Source organism: Aquila chrysaetos, chromosome 6, assembly GCF_900496995.4.
Source record: "Aquila chrysaetos chrysaetos chromosome 6, bAquChr1.4, whole genome shotgun sequence".
NCBI classification, from domain to species: Eukaryota; Metazoa; Chordata; class Aves; order Accipitriformes; family Accipitridae; genus Aquila; species Aquila chrysaetos.
In genome coordinates, this window is record NC_044009.1 from 44,653,424 (window position 1) to 44,671,212 (window position 17,789).

General features: G+C 35.7%; 1 protein-coding gene and 1 long non-coding RNA gene across 4 annotated transcripts in view; one reads left to right on the forward strand and one right to left on the reverse strand.

Moving 5' to 3' along the window:
- The window catches only part of DPP10 (dipeptidyl peptidase like 10), a 565,422-nt gene that overhangs the window by 121,607 nt on the left and 426,026 nt on the right, over positions 1–17,789 (reverse strand). The window lies entirely within an intron of this gene.
- Positions 8,522–17,789, forward strand: part of LOC115342881 — a 61,044-nt gene continuing 51,776 nt past the window's right edge. For both annotated transcript variants that reach the window (XR_003923943.1, XR_003923942.1), the window contains exons 1-2: positions 8,522–8,601; positions 13,161–13,270. This is a non-coding gene — a long non-coding RNA (uncharacterized LOC115342881). The remainder of the gene's footprint in view (positions 8,602–13,160; positions 13,271–17,789) is intronic.

Below are 17,789 nucleotides of genomic sequence, written 5' to 3' on the forward strand. Positions count from 1 at the left end.
TTTCTTTATTATGAACTCCTTTCTCTGCAGTACACGTTTCTCTGGAGTTGGGGAGGGGAGAGAAGCAGAGGACTTGAGACAACGGTTTGCTGTGCTCCCATGAACTGACAGCATCCTTACGTGGTACGCACACATGATGGAGTCATGGCTTGGTTTAGTAGTCAAAGGAAACATGAAAGCCACCAAAACCCCATTTTGAATATTCCTTCAACCCACATTTTCATTCAGTGTCTACCAGTAAAACACAACAAGGCTGGAGAGCTGCAACAGATTTTCATTTCAGTCTCATACTGCGAGAGCTGACTGTGCTCAGGGCTCCCAGCTTCCCGCATTAGCCCCCTCGATAAGGCCTCTCCACCCTTGAATATGTACTCATGTCTATTACCAGAACAACAAAACCAAAAAAGCTCCACTGCATGCCTTTACAGACGTATTACATGGCTGGAGCTACCTTGAAACTGGAATGCTTTGGAGTTTGAATGTCTTAGCCAGAAATCAATGTTTTCTTTTTTTTTTTTTTTTTTTTTAATTTTCAATCAAGGAAAAAGAAATCTGACAACTGCAGCTCTCAAAACTGCAAAACTATCACAGCTGTAATGGCCCCTCTTTCCACTTCTGTGCAGCTTAATTCTTCCAATTTTCACCACTACTAATTCTCCTCTGCTTGTCAGCATCACAGCTCATTTCGTGACAAGCACATGAGGACTACAGGTTTATTTCTAAATATATGATTTGGATTAATAAAAAAAGACACAGAATAAAAGCACCACCTCCTCACTCTTGAAAACGGAAAAGCATTTTGTGATGCTTGAAAATTCTTATGACTTTGCAAGCAGTGGTAAAATGGGAAAGAAGGTGCAAAATATTTAAAAAACAACCAAATAAACCTTGGTCATCTGAAAGCTCCTACCTATTCCATAGACGAAAGAAGGCTCAAATGTACCTTGGAACTAAACTCTGAATCTTCCTGAGGTTTACTTCTAATTAATATAATTTTCTTGCAGAGCTATGTGGAAGTGCACTCTGAAAAAGAACGTGCGATCATGGAGAACAGCCGTGTTCAAAAGCAAAGTACTCTCTGCATGAAAGTCTGATAATGCTCTGAATTTAGAGAGAGGAGGGAAATGGAGATACTTTCTTGGCACATCTATAAATTGGAAAATGAGAGTGACAGTTCCTGAAAGCTCTGCAGCCAGCAGAGATAGCGTGATTTCAGTTGTAATTAAAGCAAACAAAAGTCTTTCTGGCATGGTAGATAACCTAAAAAAAAAGCAGTAGATTAGAAATACAGTTTCCTGATCGCATAAGAACTTCACAATTTCAGCACTTTTTTCCTCAAAAGGCTATCCAGATTTTTGAACACAAGTTATGCATACATTTGCATGGTTTCACTTTATTAAAATTTTATGTAAATGCATACAAAAATATGTAACTTTACCGTATCTACTGTCCAGAATTTGGATGTTTCTAAAGATTCTCTAATTTACTTACAGGCATACAATTAACCCAAAGAATTAACAGTTTACTGAAAAGTTTATCTGTCCTCACAACTGCTTTCTGTTTGAACTAGCAACACAATTTTTTTTCAAATGTCACTACGATGGTAATTTATATCAATCCACTAGAGGTAGTTTTTACCCATCCATTTCTAAGTTAAAGAACAATAAAATAAAAAAAATGTTGGTGCTTCACTTCAATTACCTGACTTTGGTTATGTAAGCATGGTTAGCTGATTTCAGTTGTTCAGTCAGACCCATTTGGTTTACGCAGTACAACTGAGAAGAGTTTTTAAAGACTCCTTTTTTATGTGAATTTCACTCTTGAAGGGGTTGATAAGAAATTAGTACAATTCTCAAAATAACTTTTTTTTTTACTAAAAGGTAAGATATTAAGAACCTAACAAATACATTATTTAAGCCAAAACTGAAAGAGGACAACTGTAATAGGATGCAAGGGTAACGTCGTATGTGGGAGACTCTGTAAGAAGTGAGAAAAACCCTGCAAACATGGGTTTATTACAAATGCTTCCATCTATTCCTATTCAGGAATAATTAGAAGCTTTAAGTTTCATGTACATTTGGGAATCCTATGCTTTCTTTCATAACCACAATCCTCAACCAACAACTAATTTAAGGACTAGTATGTTACAATTTCCAAATAAAGAGGAAGATGTTTTCAATCCACACACTCAGCTTGACTACCTCAATCTGCAGATCACAAATCAAATTTCAGAGGATAAGGTCATCAGTTGATATGCCAGATCAGACATAGATTTAACCTTTTAGGTGCTTTGCTTTTTTATTTAGAGAAAAGGAAAAATAAAATTCATTATATTAAATCCAACTTACATTTTATTAACAGGTTCCTTTTAAAAATGCTCTTGTTCTCATTAAATGTACATTTAAACCATTAGGACAAGACTTTAAGTGAAAGATTGTAACATAAGAGAACTTCATACTCTCTTGTCTTGGTTTTTAATTCGCGACTCTTGGCATTTCTTCTTACGTTTTGCATTATTTTCTGACTGAGTAAGCATTAGCAGTGTGTGCTTGAATGACTATGCTCTCTGACAGCTTTACACGTTCAGTATAGTTGCGGTTAAGATCTCTGTGGATCTAATTACTGTGTTTGCTGTGTAGAGCATGCAACACAGTGCCTAATATTGCAAAAACTATAATGCTGAATCATTTAATTGTTCTTTATGTTTTCATCCCTTATTTGCCTGTTTCCACACCCCTGTCCCTGTTCTTTTGATCCAGATAGTAAACCACTGTAAAACTGGATGTCTGGATCCAGTGACAGAAGCTGCAATATGTCCACTCTTCAGATATCTTTTCCCCCTTTCTTCCTTCCTGTCAAAATGGCTGGATTCCCAAAGGGGAAATTATTATGTGCAGGGACACAATAAATTATTCCTCAATCAGGAATAAAATAAGAGCCTACATAAAACATTTTCTTTAAATATGCATCAATCTAATAACTTACATAAGGAAGGGAAGGGAAAAAATGCACTCCTGATGTAACCAATAAGCACGTTTCAAATATCAGGGGCCATATATGCTTGTTAGAGATAAAAGAAAGATAAATCAAGTTGTCAATGAGAGGAAGGGTCTTGCTAGCTTCTCCTGCTTTGTAGTAAAACAACAGCAATAAGCCCCAAAAATATGCTTATAGGTTTCTCATTTATTCACTCCATGATTCACTCCGAACTGACCCTTTGGAGTAGCAGGGAGAGCTGTTCAAAAGCAGGTAAAGTCTTCCATCCTCAAACCTTATTCAAAACCCAGTTTTGAAAGGGTTTTGTTTTAGCTCTGTGCATCATAAGTGATGCTGACCTTCAGGAAAACCAGAAATAAATGAGGTCAACAATAAACTGGTGCTACCTACATGAACTTCTTTGGCTGTCACTACATAATAATATTTCTCTTTCAGTATAAAGGAGTTCTCAGGAAGCCTGATTGCAAAATCATAAAGATCTTAAGCTGGAAACTTCAGTATACCATATAATCTTCAATCAAATGTAAATTCCTGATTTATGTAATGTATTAACCGACTTGTCCTTTAAAATAGTTAAATAAGAGACATGCAATTTTAGTCTTATAGAAAAAATTTAGGGAGCATGTTCCACAGATACACAACGGAGAGTATAACTCTTTATATTCTGTTCTTCAATTCTTCCAACCTTTACACATGTTTATTGATCCTCCACACTTTCAGAGACAGGAGAACATTCAAAAGTAACATGATCTTTTTGTTTCATCTGTAATATGGAACTGAGAAATGTGTTTTCCTCTTTATGTAAGCAGCTATAATAAACATGTAATAAGTAATAACTAAGGGGTGAGGTAAAAAAAAAAAAAAGGGTAAAAATGGACAAAAATTCTGCAGGCGATTTCCTGATTTCTAGTCTACTACTACATTGGCTAAAAGGGCCCCACAATGGCTTCACAGTGAGTCAGCTGTTGCAGCTGTAGTCTTCTTTACCTAATCCTGCCTTCACTTATGCTAGTCTAGATCTGTAGATCTTAATTTTTGCCAGTACTATGCATAGTAGCTGTTTCAACTTATTTAATAGTGGCTTCACTTGAACCAAATACCACAGAACACCTCTAGCAAAACCCACTATCAATTAGCTCAGTACAATAGTTTTTACTGCATCCACTGAATCAGTAAGAGCTGGGAAGTACAATGACTAGAAGACTAAGCAGAAGAGAAATGAAGAGCATATTTTAGGACTTCCCTGAGAGATTCTGCCTTTCTGACACTTCTCTAAACAATATAGATCATTTTTATGTCCTATGCCCATGAGAATAGGAAGAGAGTCACAAATAAAAATAGACCTTTGGTACTGAGAAAGTACTTTATATCACAAGCTTGTCATTCATAAAGAGGTAGTAAACACTGTTTGATTACTTATACATATTACTTCATTTTAAGGTTCTACTATGTCTTCCAACAATTTCCATGAAGAAGAATAGAATTCCCTCTTGTGCCAAGTTATTTTTATTTATTGATTTTGTAAGTAAAATCAATACAAAATATTGTCCTCTAGAATATTATATTTGCTACTCCAAAGCAAGTGAACAAAAGGCAAAACAGATACTGTGCAGCAGTGCATTAAGAAGCTCTTATATTGTTAAAATTACTGTGCCACTACAAGTTTTAGTTGCCATGTATGGAACTAGAGATACCACATTTAAGCAATAAGCAGGAACTGAAGGGGGGGGTGTTAAAAAATACCCAGATCAATCCAAAGACCTACAGCACTTTGCAATAACACTTAATGGAGCCCGCAATAATACCTAATAATGTATGAGAGAGGAGCAGGGGAATCGGGCAGGAGCACAATGCAGTGCAGCCCTTGTGGAGACAGCCTTCAAGACAGCCCACCTGTGCAAGATGCACACTGACCCAAGCGGTTAATCCCTGCCTCTTCATACCGTGAAACAGTTTGGCCATGACATTGAACCTCCCTACTGCTTCCAGTGCTTAGTCAAGGGTCTCTGCCCAGCACGCCTTTGCACAAGAAGTCGCGGCCCATGTTGCAGAAGCGCAGCTAATCACACGCCTCAACAGAATAACGGTAGCTGCTAGAGAAGCAGAAATTTTACAGGTCACCCTTAACTTGACCAAAGAGAGCTAAAAATCTAGTAGTAATGCAAAGGGGTCACAACAACATTCACTGCTTGTCAAGTAAGTTTTCACTGGTCACATCCACACTAAATGTAAGGACCATGACATGCACTATCCTGCACTCATGACTACCCTTTCCCAGCAACTGATTTTTCTCACTTTATGCCAAAGCAGTGACTGGGTACAAACTAGCATGAGAAAGTAGGATATCAGAGAAATAGTTCTCAGAGAGAACAAAAACAGTACACCAAAACCTTGACATATATACACTTCTGTATATTCTTAAAATGCTTTGACATTCATGATTGGAAGACACTATAGCAAATGCAATCTTTACAAGTGATTAAATATTTAGAATGAGAGGAGACTCCTCCTAATTCTACTCCTATCTGTAGATGAATGTCTTTTCTTATCCAAGATAAGATCTAAGTAGCAGTTTTCAGTGTCTTCTTACAGATATGGCATTTCACTGTCTACACTGAAGTTTGTTACTGAGTCAGCTTTGATTTCAAACTTAACCTGCTTAGGTATCTTCATGTATTTTGAATCTATTGACAGGATTCAACTCACTCTTACATAGTCTACTTCATCCACTGCCAAAACCTGAGATGGAGGAAAAAAATCCTTAGTACAGACTTCACAGTACTATTTGTTATTTTTGTCTCATTTAAGAGACTAACTGTCTTGACTAACACAGTCAAGTTGAAAAGAACTGGAGAATTTTTTTTGTCTGCAATTCCCTGGAAGTGAGAGGTTATCCTCTATGTCAGTCATAACAGTGGGATAGGGCAGGAATTCACTACACCAGAGAGCTCCAGAAAATTTATTCCACTATCAGAAAAGTTTGCTCACAAACATTTCCGTGTTAACTCACTTTGATGGTGAATGGTTCTGGGTGATAAATCTTTTACAGTAAATGTTTTAAGGAAAAAAAAAGGAAAAAAAAAAAGGAAAAAGGAAAGTTAAATAGATTATAGATGAACGGTGCAGAGGTGGGCAAGAGTGTTTTGTGTAGGACTGGAAATAAATTAATGCAAGTCAGTTGAAAGCAGGAAATCATCAGGGAGAAATACATCACAGTTTGAAGATCAAAGGGATCAAATGCAATTAGACATGGAAATCTTCTCATATATCACCCAGTCCACCTACTTCATAGTATAGAATTTTTCTACTTCCATTATGGTTTTTTTTTTTCCTTTGAATTATGTTCACTTTGGTTCTGAAAGTATTTAATGATCAACTTCTCCAATTTTTAAAAATTCTACAAAGTTGTTTGTTTTTGTTTTTTTTTTTTGATCACTGGAACCACTGCTTGTAAACTGCACCATAACTACTGAGTAAGAAAATTTTAAGAGACTTCTCCTCTATCAAATGTATCCCATGGCTATCATACACAACATATCAACACTCTCCCAGAATCTCACGCACAGACTGATCAAACTTCCCCCTCAAACTGAGTAGGCTTTTGCCTCCACTCTACTATTGGAAGATGGGCCCAAGACCCCGCTGCTCTAGAGGTCAACACTTTTTACTTATTCTTCTACTCTGTAGCTTACATTCATTTATTTGATCTCATGGCAGCACTGTCCTTTAGCATATAAAGCACTTTCTTACCCCATCCTTTTATAAAACAAATCAAGCATTTTTAGCTCTTCTTACGAGATAGCATATCAATCTCCCTGGATCTTTTCAGGGTCTTCCTTTACATGTCTTGAGCAAAGGTGAGCAAAATTGCTCAGAAAATTTTAAAGAAGTCATGAAAAGTGTAAAATATCCAATGCAGACTAACTGTCAGGAGAAAGACACATTGACACAACTATCCCTTTCTTTCAGGATCTTGACTACTACTTCTGCACCCTGCTGCGCAAGGTCACATCAACTGACTTGCGGATCCCCGTGCCATATCGATTTAGTGCAGACGTGTGCAAAGAGTTTAGGGTAATCCATCTTTTTCCACCTTCCTTAAGATACGTTCATGTAATTTTCTAGTAAGTATGGATAAAGAATGATTTCTCCTTTTTCCATGATAGTTTTTAGAGCAAACCCCCTCTAATACAGTAGTGTCATTTAATATGCTGCTCAAAAACAATGCAAGGGAAATGTTATTCAAGACAACTGTGTTGTTCTTATATATGCAGAAGGCTAGCTGGCAAAGCATTTTATTCCAAAAATTTAAATTATTAAGTTGAAGATATCATTTTCTAACATGTGAGAACATTTCCAAGATAAAAGTTTCTCAGTGAATTATGTTTTTCCTTTGGCATATTGGAATTTATACCTTGTAGGGATAACACAGGAAAAAAAAAGACTGTGTAAATGAGAAACTTGTCAGAAAAACAAATTTCTGAGAGTCTGTTCATGTACAGTGTGTTCTATATATTTTTGTCAGCTAACAACAATGTCATTATTTCCAAACTATTTTAAAACTTACAAAGGACTAGTGTGACATTTCCAATTTTCCTTTATTTTAGCCTCATTTTGGTGGTAATGTCTTAACACCAAATAGGTAAGCTTAATGAATTCTGTTCATTAAGGCTTTCTGTGACTAGTATGTGCTCTCCACGACCCTCCACAATTAAAGACATGACAGCTAAAGATCTAGTTTCACTAAAATCATCCATAGACAATTCTTCTGGAGATGTTAGAATAATCCCTTTAAACAATCCCTCTGAACAAAGGATTTTTTCCACAGTTTGACTGAATAACTATATAAAGTGCTATATGTATGTCCAGCCATACTTTCATGAAATATTTTCAGTTTAGAGTAATAAAGTAGCAAGTACAACAGAGATGAAACTTGATATGCCATTTGTGTAGTAAACTACATCTCCAATTTACTCAATAGCTCTTTAATCAAAGTCCTGAACCAATTACCACTCGTTATTCTTGATGCATTGTAAGAGAACACATGACCATATATCACTCTCAATGATCATAACATTTTATGCTAATTTAATATACTACCATACATATCATCTCAAGGTTAAAAAGGAAAAAAAAAAAGTCTCAAACATTTCTGAAAGAGATATAGCTCATGAATTTACTTTCATTTCCATTATTTAAGATAGGTAAATGTATTGATTGATAGATATGCTAGCCACTATTGGTAATAATTATCCATTTGGAGTACTTTATCTGATATAAAAAAGTAGAAATGAGGACCAAATTTAGGTGCCAGCATTTATCATCTACTGTATTCATTTTTTGCTTTGCATCTTATTTAAACTTATTTCTATACATGGGAACTTTTTGTAGTCTCAGACTTTTTTGATAAACCGTTACAATGGTAAGCACTGTATAGGAAATTGAATGAACTGGGCGACCCTTCTAGTTCAGGCTATCTAGCTGCACTTGGCATGAACAAGACCATCTGCTCACTTCATCAGAAGACAGATCCAGTCTCGGTCATGTAACACCTCTGAGCCTAAGATACAACCAGCAAAATGAGCGAAGAAGTTCTGGAATCAGGTATTCTCTTACATTTAATCACTTCCTAAGCATGCTCCAGTCTCACAGTGTAGCCAAATCATAAGAAATTGCAGAGAGACTGTGTGCTCTGAATTCCCATTTTTTGCTGGAACATACTTACCTCACATTTCCTAAGATTGTTATGACTGATTTATCTATAAAAGTATCAAATATAAGACAAGTAACAAGGAAAGTAGATATTACTAATTGTGAGAAGAGGTAAAATAATAGAGTAGACAGAATATGGATTAAGTGAGGATTTTTTGAGATCAAGAAATATATTTGAAAAGGGAACTTTCTCTTAGGGAAAGGCAGAAAGAAAAGGAGAATGAAGAAGGAGAAGGGAGTAAGAGAGTGCATAACTGTGTCTGGGAGGGGATGGGATTAAGAAACAAAAAGTTAAAGTCTCATGAACACTAAACAAGCTAGAGGAAAGAGAGGCAAGAAGAGAAAAGCCAGAGAAGTAGAAAAGGAAAAAAAGGAGGGGTGAGATAGCTTGGTATTAAACGGTTCTGGTTCTGATTATGGAAGCATAGACAGAAAACACAGCAAGCATTTGGGAATCCTCCCTGGGAGAGCATAACAACAAATTACTAGGATAAATGCAAATACCTGGAAGCTTAAGACTAGTAAGCTATGTAGTAAAAAAAGAGTTAAGAATGACATAAGATTGGATGTCAGTAATAGGGAAGAGAGTGGGAGAGAAGAGCAATCTGTTCCTCACTGTGACCCTGGCAGATTTCTCCCCATTCACTTGCTTGTCACATTTACAACAAGTTCTACAATCCTATTTCACTGTAAGGTTGCAAAAAATTACTGGAACACTAATAAAAGCAAAAACACCGAAATAGACAGCCTTCCCCTGAATATTCAAAACAGTTAATGTTGTTGTTCTATTCTTGGAATACTATACAAATAGAACATAAATTGCAATGATCTACAATAACTTTAATACCAAGATTATATTCAGATTTTTTAGTTTCCTAGCAGTGTTCACTGTATGATGATTTTAATTTCATCTGAGATACTGAAAAAAGAAATTACGGCACTGCCAAAGCAGATGGCTGCTGTAATGAATACGACAGCTGAGAGTCACAGTGAAATTCTGCTGATGAGAAGTACTATTAATATAGAAGTTTCCTTTCTCAATTTGACAGTCTGCCCTTTTGGGGAGGACTGGTTTTTAAGTGTCTCAAGGTGTTGCAAACCAGACTTTGAATTGAATTGCTATATTTTTCTTTTATGTTTATATATATTAGCTTAATTGTTTTTAAGCTTCCTATGTTGAAGTCTTACCAACTGTCCACTTCAAACGCTCCTAATCTTTTAACGAACTGAATAATTAGGCCTAACAGTACATGATGAAATAGCTCAGAACTTTTTCATGAAAGCATCCAACTGAGCTTTTTTTAATATTCAAATTTTTTTAATAAAATATGGTTATATTGCTAGTAGAGAACAACTTTCCTGTATCATTTAAAATATTAAAAAAATTAAGTTTATAAATATATAATATATTCAAATTTAAAACCACCTTTGTAGGACTCTTGAGAGGTATGACTCATGAATGCTTTCACGTCACTTGGGGATCTCTCAACGAAAGCTACCATGCAGAGTATTTCTATGATCAGAGTAACATCTTTTTTTCACGTCATTGAGACTCCAGAACCTCAAGCACAGCATTATGGGATCACATGTAGGTTGAGACTGAGGCACATGGAAAAAAGAAAGATCAGTCTTATTTTTGAGGTGATTGAAGTTCTCTAACATTCATACAAAAGTCTTATTTAACTTAAAAGATATGAGATCAGGTTACAGAAAAATTAACAAAGAAATAGCCGTACACTCCCTACTAAAATGATAAGTAGCACTTCAATTTGCTAATTTAAGTCTAACTACAGTATATTTATACTATTTCAAGTAAGTTCTTCAACCACTATGGTAACCTGAGACTTCCTGGTACAATGCCAGGTTCAGATAGCACATTTTTTGAGAAGAGACTCTTCAGCTTTGACCAACATTCACAGACATCATTACATGACAAATATAAACCTCGCAACAAAGTGTAAAGGCCTATACAGCAAATTAAACTATTTACGCAATCCACTATCTGAAAGAAGCCTCCAAAAAAAGGTTACATTAGTACCAATGATCTGCCCTTAACCTCAAGGACATTTTGATGAGCTAAAAGCACATTTAACACCATGTCCTTTAAGATCTTCATTATACCTCTGTACCAAAACTTCCATTACTGTTAGTGTTGCTGACTCAAGAAGGCACTTGAGACAAAAAATAAAGTAGCACTAGCATCATGTGCTAAAGAGAGACACAAAGTTACTTCTGCCAGCTTGATCTTCTGTATCTTACTGAGGACTGAAAATCAAAGTTTTAAAGGAAACTGAGAAAGCCAGATGCATCTTTAGAACACATGAGTATTACACGGTATCAGTAAGGACTAGAGCTAGTAGGTCGATTGCAGTGCAAATTATCTAAATGTATAAACAAATAAACAATCAACTTGTATAACAGCTTATGTTACTAAATGATACAGCATGAAAACCAGAATCTTTTCTCAGCTGATCTAATAATAGGTATAGCCTCTTCCTACTAACCCTCCTCCAAGCTAAGTTTAGGAAAAGGTGAATTTTTGCAGGAATAAACTATATAAAGTCATAAATCCTCCATCAGAACTTGAATGGGAGTTCAAGCCGTTGAGCAGAATTTGTTAGATCACAGACACAGCCATCCTCAGGGGACAGTACAGAGACAAGGAATTATCACAGGGAACACCGAGATTCAGATGCGCTCAGCACAGAGGATCGGTAACTTATTTGCTGTACTCTGCGAATCTGTCCAGCATGGCCGGTGAAGACCAGGGAGGGATGCAAAGGCCCTGTTCATCTTCTAATTACTCCTTGATCAAAATCCCAAAGAGAGAACAGCTGATGCGAGTAGGAATGGTACCAATCCAATCCCAACTCCCCATAAGGGAGAAGGAGAAGCAGAAGACTAAACTTGCTCTCACTCCCCTACGCAGCCTCTTAGTTTTAAACACATTAAACACAGTATGTTCATATACGTGTCAGTACAATGAAGGAAGGGTCTTAAAAGAAACCATGGACAGATGAAGTTGACCATGACAAGAACTTGAATCAATTCTCGTCTCAACATCTACAAGAAGCAGCTGACAGTCACATTCAGGAAGCTTTCCACTGGAGGAAAATGTAGTCTTAAAATATCTTTAAGATAATGACACTGAAGACAGCAATTAGAACCACTACAAGCTGACATTGCATCAGGACCAAGTGACTTGCACCCAAAATACTACAGAAAATGACAATGATGATAGCGAGCTGTCAAAAGTCTCTGTCATGGCTGTCCCTAAGGAGAGGGAACACCACGGGAAGCAAGATGACTAATGTTCAAAAAGGTGCAAACAACCCACAGACGTAAAGGCTGACTTACGGCACAATGAGCCTCTGAAAACATTGATAAATCTATCCTCTACAAGATCCTGCTGAAAATCCTAGCGGCACACTGTGCCTTATTCATTGTCCACCTGGCTCATGGTGTCACATTATGGAGATGACTTTATTACGTTTGTGTGATAGGTAGACAAGAGCTGATCCAAAAGTCCATTTTAAAGTCAATGGAAAAAGTTCCACTGACTTTAATGGCATTTTCATCAAGTTCAGAAGTGGTAAGAAGTTTTGGTGCCTGCTAAATACAGGTTGCTACTTAAAGTTAATGATATGGCCTGCACAGTGAAAGACTGTGGAAGAAAATTAAATTCTGATGCATTTACACTGGTTCTCTGAAACGTGACAAGCAGTTTTGGAGCTCCTGTGGCACACAACACCCTCCAGCTTCAAGATCATTTTTGTATAGGCATTTGGGAAGAGCAAATATTCTCTATGGGACAGCTTTTAAACATGTTTGCTCGTGTTCCAGGCCATTTGCCATTGCTACAGGTTGTCCCTACCACAGGTACTGACACTTGAACTTGTCTTTGGAGTGACTGATTTCTTCCAAAAAGGTGCCAGGATTTTAAGATTTCAACCTACTTGGTTTATTTCTCGTTATGAAAACAAGCAAACAAAAAAAGCCACCCCACCCCCCCCCAGCAATTTGAGTGAATGCACAATACGGAAAGTCTCTCCTTCAAGACTAAAAACATGTATTGATTAAGAATGTTACAGTTACACTTTTAGTTTGTGCATTAGATTCTTCTGACCAGGAACTTGCAATTTGGAATTAAAAGGCAGTTGCAAGCCTTACCCGCTGCTGTGAATTTTCTTTTGGTTTAAGTCACTAATTTTTTTTCCAACTTGTCTATTTTAAGCAAAATTTAATTATTATTCAATGCGCGCTGCTGATAGAGACAGAATTATGCAGAATAACTGAAAAAGCAGATTTCTTTTTTTTCCCTCTCACATTTTAGAATAATTGCTTTCCCGATCTGGCCAGCCTGTTTGACTATTTAATCATAATAAGAAGTAATTGTGAACCTTCAGTCTGAGCTTAGGTTTTTCCTTCATCTGATTTTCCTTGTTTTGCAGACCACAAACATTTCAGAACTTCTTCCACCCCAAATCTGATTGCTGCAGTGAGAATTATATCTGTTCATGTATCTGGAGGGCAGAGGATGAGATTTCTCATATACACAAAGGTATGGAAACATTTGGACATTAAGAACCTAAGTGAACATAAAAGAAAAGGATGAATAAAACTACTGAGAATGGTTTAAGGAATATTTATGTACCATTTGGCACTTTATGAAACTGGACATGTAGGTAGACATTTGACATTTGTTTTCTTTCTTGGGAACTGTTCCAAAAAATAGAATTTTTTTTTTTTTTTAACCTTGGGAATCTTCATCTAAAGGGGGAATACTGCTGACAGGACAATACTGACTCACAGACTCACCCAGACTGAAAGGATCTTAGGAAGTCATTAGTCCAACTTTCTGCACAAAGCACGACCAACACTGAATCCAGACCAGGTGGCACAGGGCTTGGTCCAGACGGGTCCTGAAAGTGCACAGCCCCTCTGGGCAAAGTTAAATTAAGCTTGATTGCATTTAACAAACGAAGATTGCATTTAACAAATTAAATAGGATATGCATATAATGCTTGGGGGTTTTGATTCCAAGATAGCGTCACTGACAGAACTCAGTCAAAAGGTGTATGGCAACACTGATGAAACTAGAGAAGTATTAACTTTTTTGTTTTGTATATGCTTCTACTTTGTCCGTATTGTTATTTAAATTCTAGGTTATTTTAAAATAAATATTTCAATCCATATTTATTTAAATATATACATATATTTATATATACACATATTTAAATGCATCCTTATATACATTTAAAATGTGAAAAACAGCAGGGCTCCTCTACAGAGATTTGGTTTAGCTTTCCTAAAGATATTAAAAAAAACGCCTAGTACCTCTGCTATTAATGTGACTTCAACCACATGCTAGCAGATCAATCAATACTGTGGAATAACTCTGCCTCTTAATTTCTATTTTAAACATGATTTTTAACAATCAAAGTATTTCAAAAGATGAAAACTTTGGCCTTCTGGACTGTGCTTAAGCTTTCTATTTCAGATATCACATGTATCTGAAAAGATTTTTTTATCAAATGTTGCATTTAGAAAAAAACAGAAACTCACTAAGTCATCCCTACTTTGTAAATCTAATTCATAACACTGCAGCCAGAGAAAGATGTTAATTCCTTTTGGTATAAAATTCATGACCACTAACAACATATACTAGTTTGGCTGCAAGACTAAAATTCTGAATGCGTGATCAATGACTATTTTAAGATTAAGTGACCATTTGGGATTACATTCATCAATACTAATGGTATTTTATTTAAAAGTTTAATGAGAAAGCTATAATGCATATCACATTTCTCAGTAAGATACATTATTATTGAATTTCAGATAGAGGCTATTATGAAAAATGAAACAAAAGCAAAAAAACCCCATTGTTTAAAACTGATTTTCTAAGTGTATTGAACATATGAACTGACTGTAGGCATTTGTTAAGAGGGCTATTCTTTAAGTAATTCAATCTTGTTTATTTTCAGTACATATAGAAAGAATGTGTCTTTTAAGTTAGATCTGATATGAGTCATTATGGAACATGCTGATGCCTATATCATAAAAAACATACATGGCATTTTCAGTAAAATGTTTTAACATATGGGTCAGTCAGATCCATGAAGTGATTTTGCTCCTCAGAAGTCATTTATTCACTGTATTTGAAGATGTGAGCCAGCTCTTGTATTTGAGAAATCAATAAGTGTAGCAGTTGAACTAACAATGATTCACGCTCAGGGTAAAACCTGTCAAAACTGAGATGTGTGTAAAATATTCTTTTAGTCCATATTCTTTTGGTAACAAGGAAGGGAATCATTATTTCTTGGGAGCATGGAAGAAACAATTTTTAAAAACAGATGGGTGTATCAGTTGATTCTAATTGCTTGTGGTGAACTCTGGCAGATCTTAATCCAAATTAAAGCTCTGTTCAGCTTTTCCAGACTCTAACAGTTACTAATACAGTCTCCAATTAGGACTCCTAAGAGTCCTTGCCCTGTTATTTATTCAGGCTGTCCTTGCAGTATTTTTATTTAAAAAAAAAAACAAAACAACAACAACAAAACAAAACCAAAAAAAACCCCCAAACTTATTTTTCCATTCAGTATTGCTGAGGAAGACTTATTCTCACAGATACTTGATAAAAATGTCACTAGTACCTCATCTTCTAAAAAAATACATGACAACAGAATTGTAAAACTAACTTTCAATTCTACACTATTTCTGGTAACATCATTAGTATGCAAAACAGATAGTAGCAAGAAATAAGTGGAATTTTAAAAACCCCACCTTTTAAACACAGTGGTTTTTTGTCTATAGGCTGTGATGGACAAACCCTTCACTTACAATGGACATTTCTGGGACATTTCTGCATATTATCAATGCACAGAAGAGAAATGGGGAGGATGTGATAGGGTTGGCAGTTTCACAGCAGAAGCTAGACCTTATGCTGTATAAAATAAGTTGTTAAAGGGAGCTGCTGACTTAAATAGTGTAATATTGCTTATTTATATAGCATTAGCCCACAGGGATTCCAGTCCTCCTGGATTATTATGTGATGTAGGAATATGACCACGTGAAAATCAGAGTTTTGTTAAGACTGTTTCTAAACTGCTGGGTCTTGGTAACTGAACTGGACCCTACCTAAGTCTTCCTGAAATAACAGTATTCATACTTTATAAGAATTACAATATTATTGAAAATAAATACTTTCTCTGTCAATAAACATTTTGTTTGAAAAGCTCAATGCCCTAGAATCAATTTTTACTGAACAATAGCAAAGCACAATGTTCTTTTTTCAATACAGTCTTTGAACAATAAGTTGAAAACATGAATTCTGATTTTTCAACTCTGGCAATTCTGAATGAGAAAAAAGAGCCATCTTCTACCTAAATTAGAATTATTTATTTTGTTTACTTATAAAACTTGAGGTTGAACAGCAACCCTGTAAGTATAAATGGAACAGAGAGACCCAGTAAGTTATTTGAAAAACAGCAATACCTTGTCTCACGTCGTTTCCTATGAAAAGTGAAGGGTGTTCTATTTTTTTTAACTGTTACACAAGGCTGAATCTGCGTATATGAACACTTCAGCTGATGAAAGCAAGCACTTTCTAGAAGAAATTAAAATCCCCTTCTGAAAAATAAGTAAATGGATGCATATGGACATATATTGGACATGATAGCTTTCACATTAGATTCTAAAAAACAGTGGAAGCATCCAAATAGTACCCCTGTTTCCCTACCTTTTTAGTTCCAAATTTTTTGAAAGGAAAAGATTGTGACAATTCACCCCGTTCTGCAGATGATCATTGTAACGCCCTGGCAGAGAGCAGCCCCATCATCCCATCACAAATATGCCAATAATGTAACTATAATAATGCATATGCAAAGACAAATAATACAAAAGATATGCAGATACTCCAGGTATAACTCTGCTACTTCTAATAAGTAGTGAGCTAGTAAGCTGTCTGATGAATTGAATGCAAGTACTTAACAGGACTGCAATTAAACATGGATGAAATGTGAAGAGGCTGTTTATCAGACGAATACTAAACAAACATCAATGCCCAAGATTCTCAACATAAAATGCACTCTTTCTATTCTTCCTCATCTTCTATTTATGGGGACTGGTGGTTATTATGTTTTGCCACATAATTTAGACAAAACCCTGGATAGAAGTGGGACACTATGTATTCATATGAATACTCACTCCTATGGGATAATTCACAATAGCACAGTGTCACTAAATTCATTTTGCCATGTTTTACTACAAAGCACATCATCTCAGGCAAAGACCTTGTCTTTTTATATCTTTAAAATGCCTTTCATATCTGTGGAGCTATATAAAATAAAGTCAGATATATGTAATAGATGAGTAGTATGCCAGGATCACCTACAGCCTAGCTATTATGTTAACTAATTCTAATCTATCCAGCTAAAACTTTGACTCAAAGTAAAACAACAGCCTTTAAAAGGGGAAAATTTGAGGAGCCCTCTTCCATTAATTGCTCAATATCTGACCTTTTAAACACCTAATCTTGTTCTACCTAAGAGAGGAATAAAATATATCACAAAAATATTTGCAAGAAATAACTTCAAATTTTGGGGAAGGATCTTACTTAAAATTTCCTTCTTTTTTTTTTTCTCACTGCCCTAAGCTGATAAAAATTGGTCTTTCATGTTCTTGACGACAGATAAAGATGAATGGGAAAGTCATGTCTGGATCAGACTTTTATTTATGATCTCCTAAGTTCAGGAGTATGCACATGCATGATTTGCTTCTGGACTTATCTCAAAATGAACAAATGAAAGATGAAAGATCACCCTCAGAACCTAAATAAATACACATGAAAAACAGGTTTATCTAAAGAAGCATGCATTTCTGGAGAAAAAAGTTGATAGTATGAATTTTATATCAGATCTTTACTTCATAGACAGCTCTACATAAAATGTCATTGTCCAGATCACTGCTTGTTTAGGAAGTCTTTTGTTATTCTTTTGTATGGAACAATCTTGTTGAGAAAACATTGTTTCCACGTGTTAGAAGACAGATTTCATTTCATCCTTGTTGCGTGTGTTTCCAAC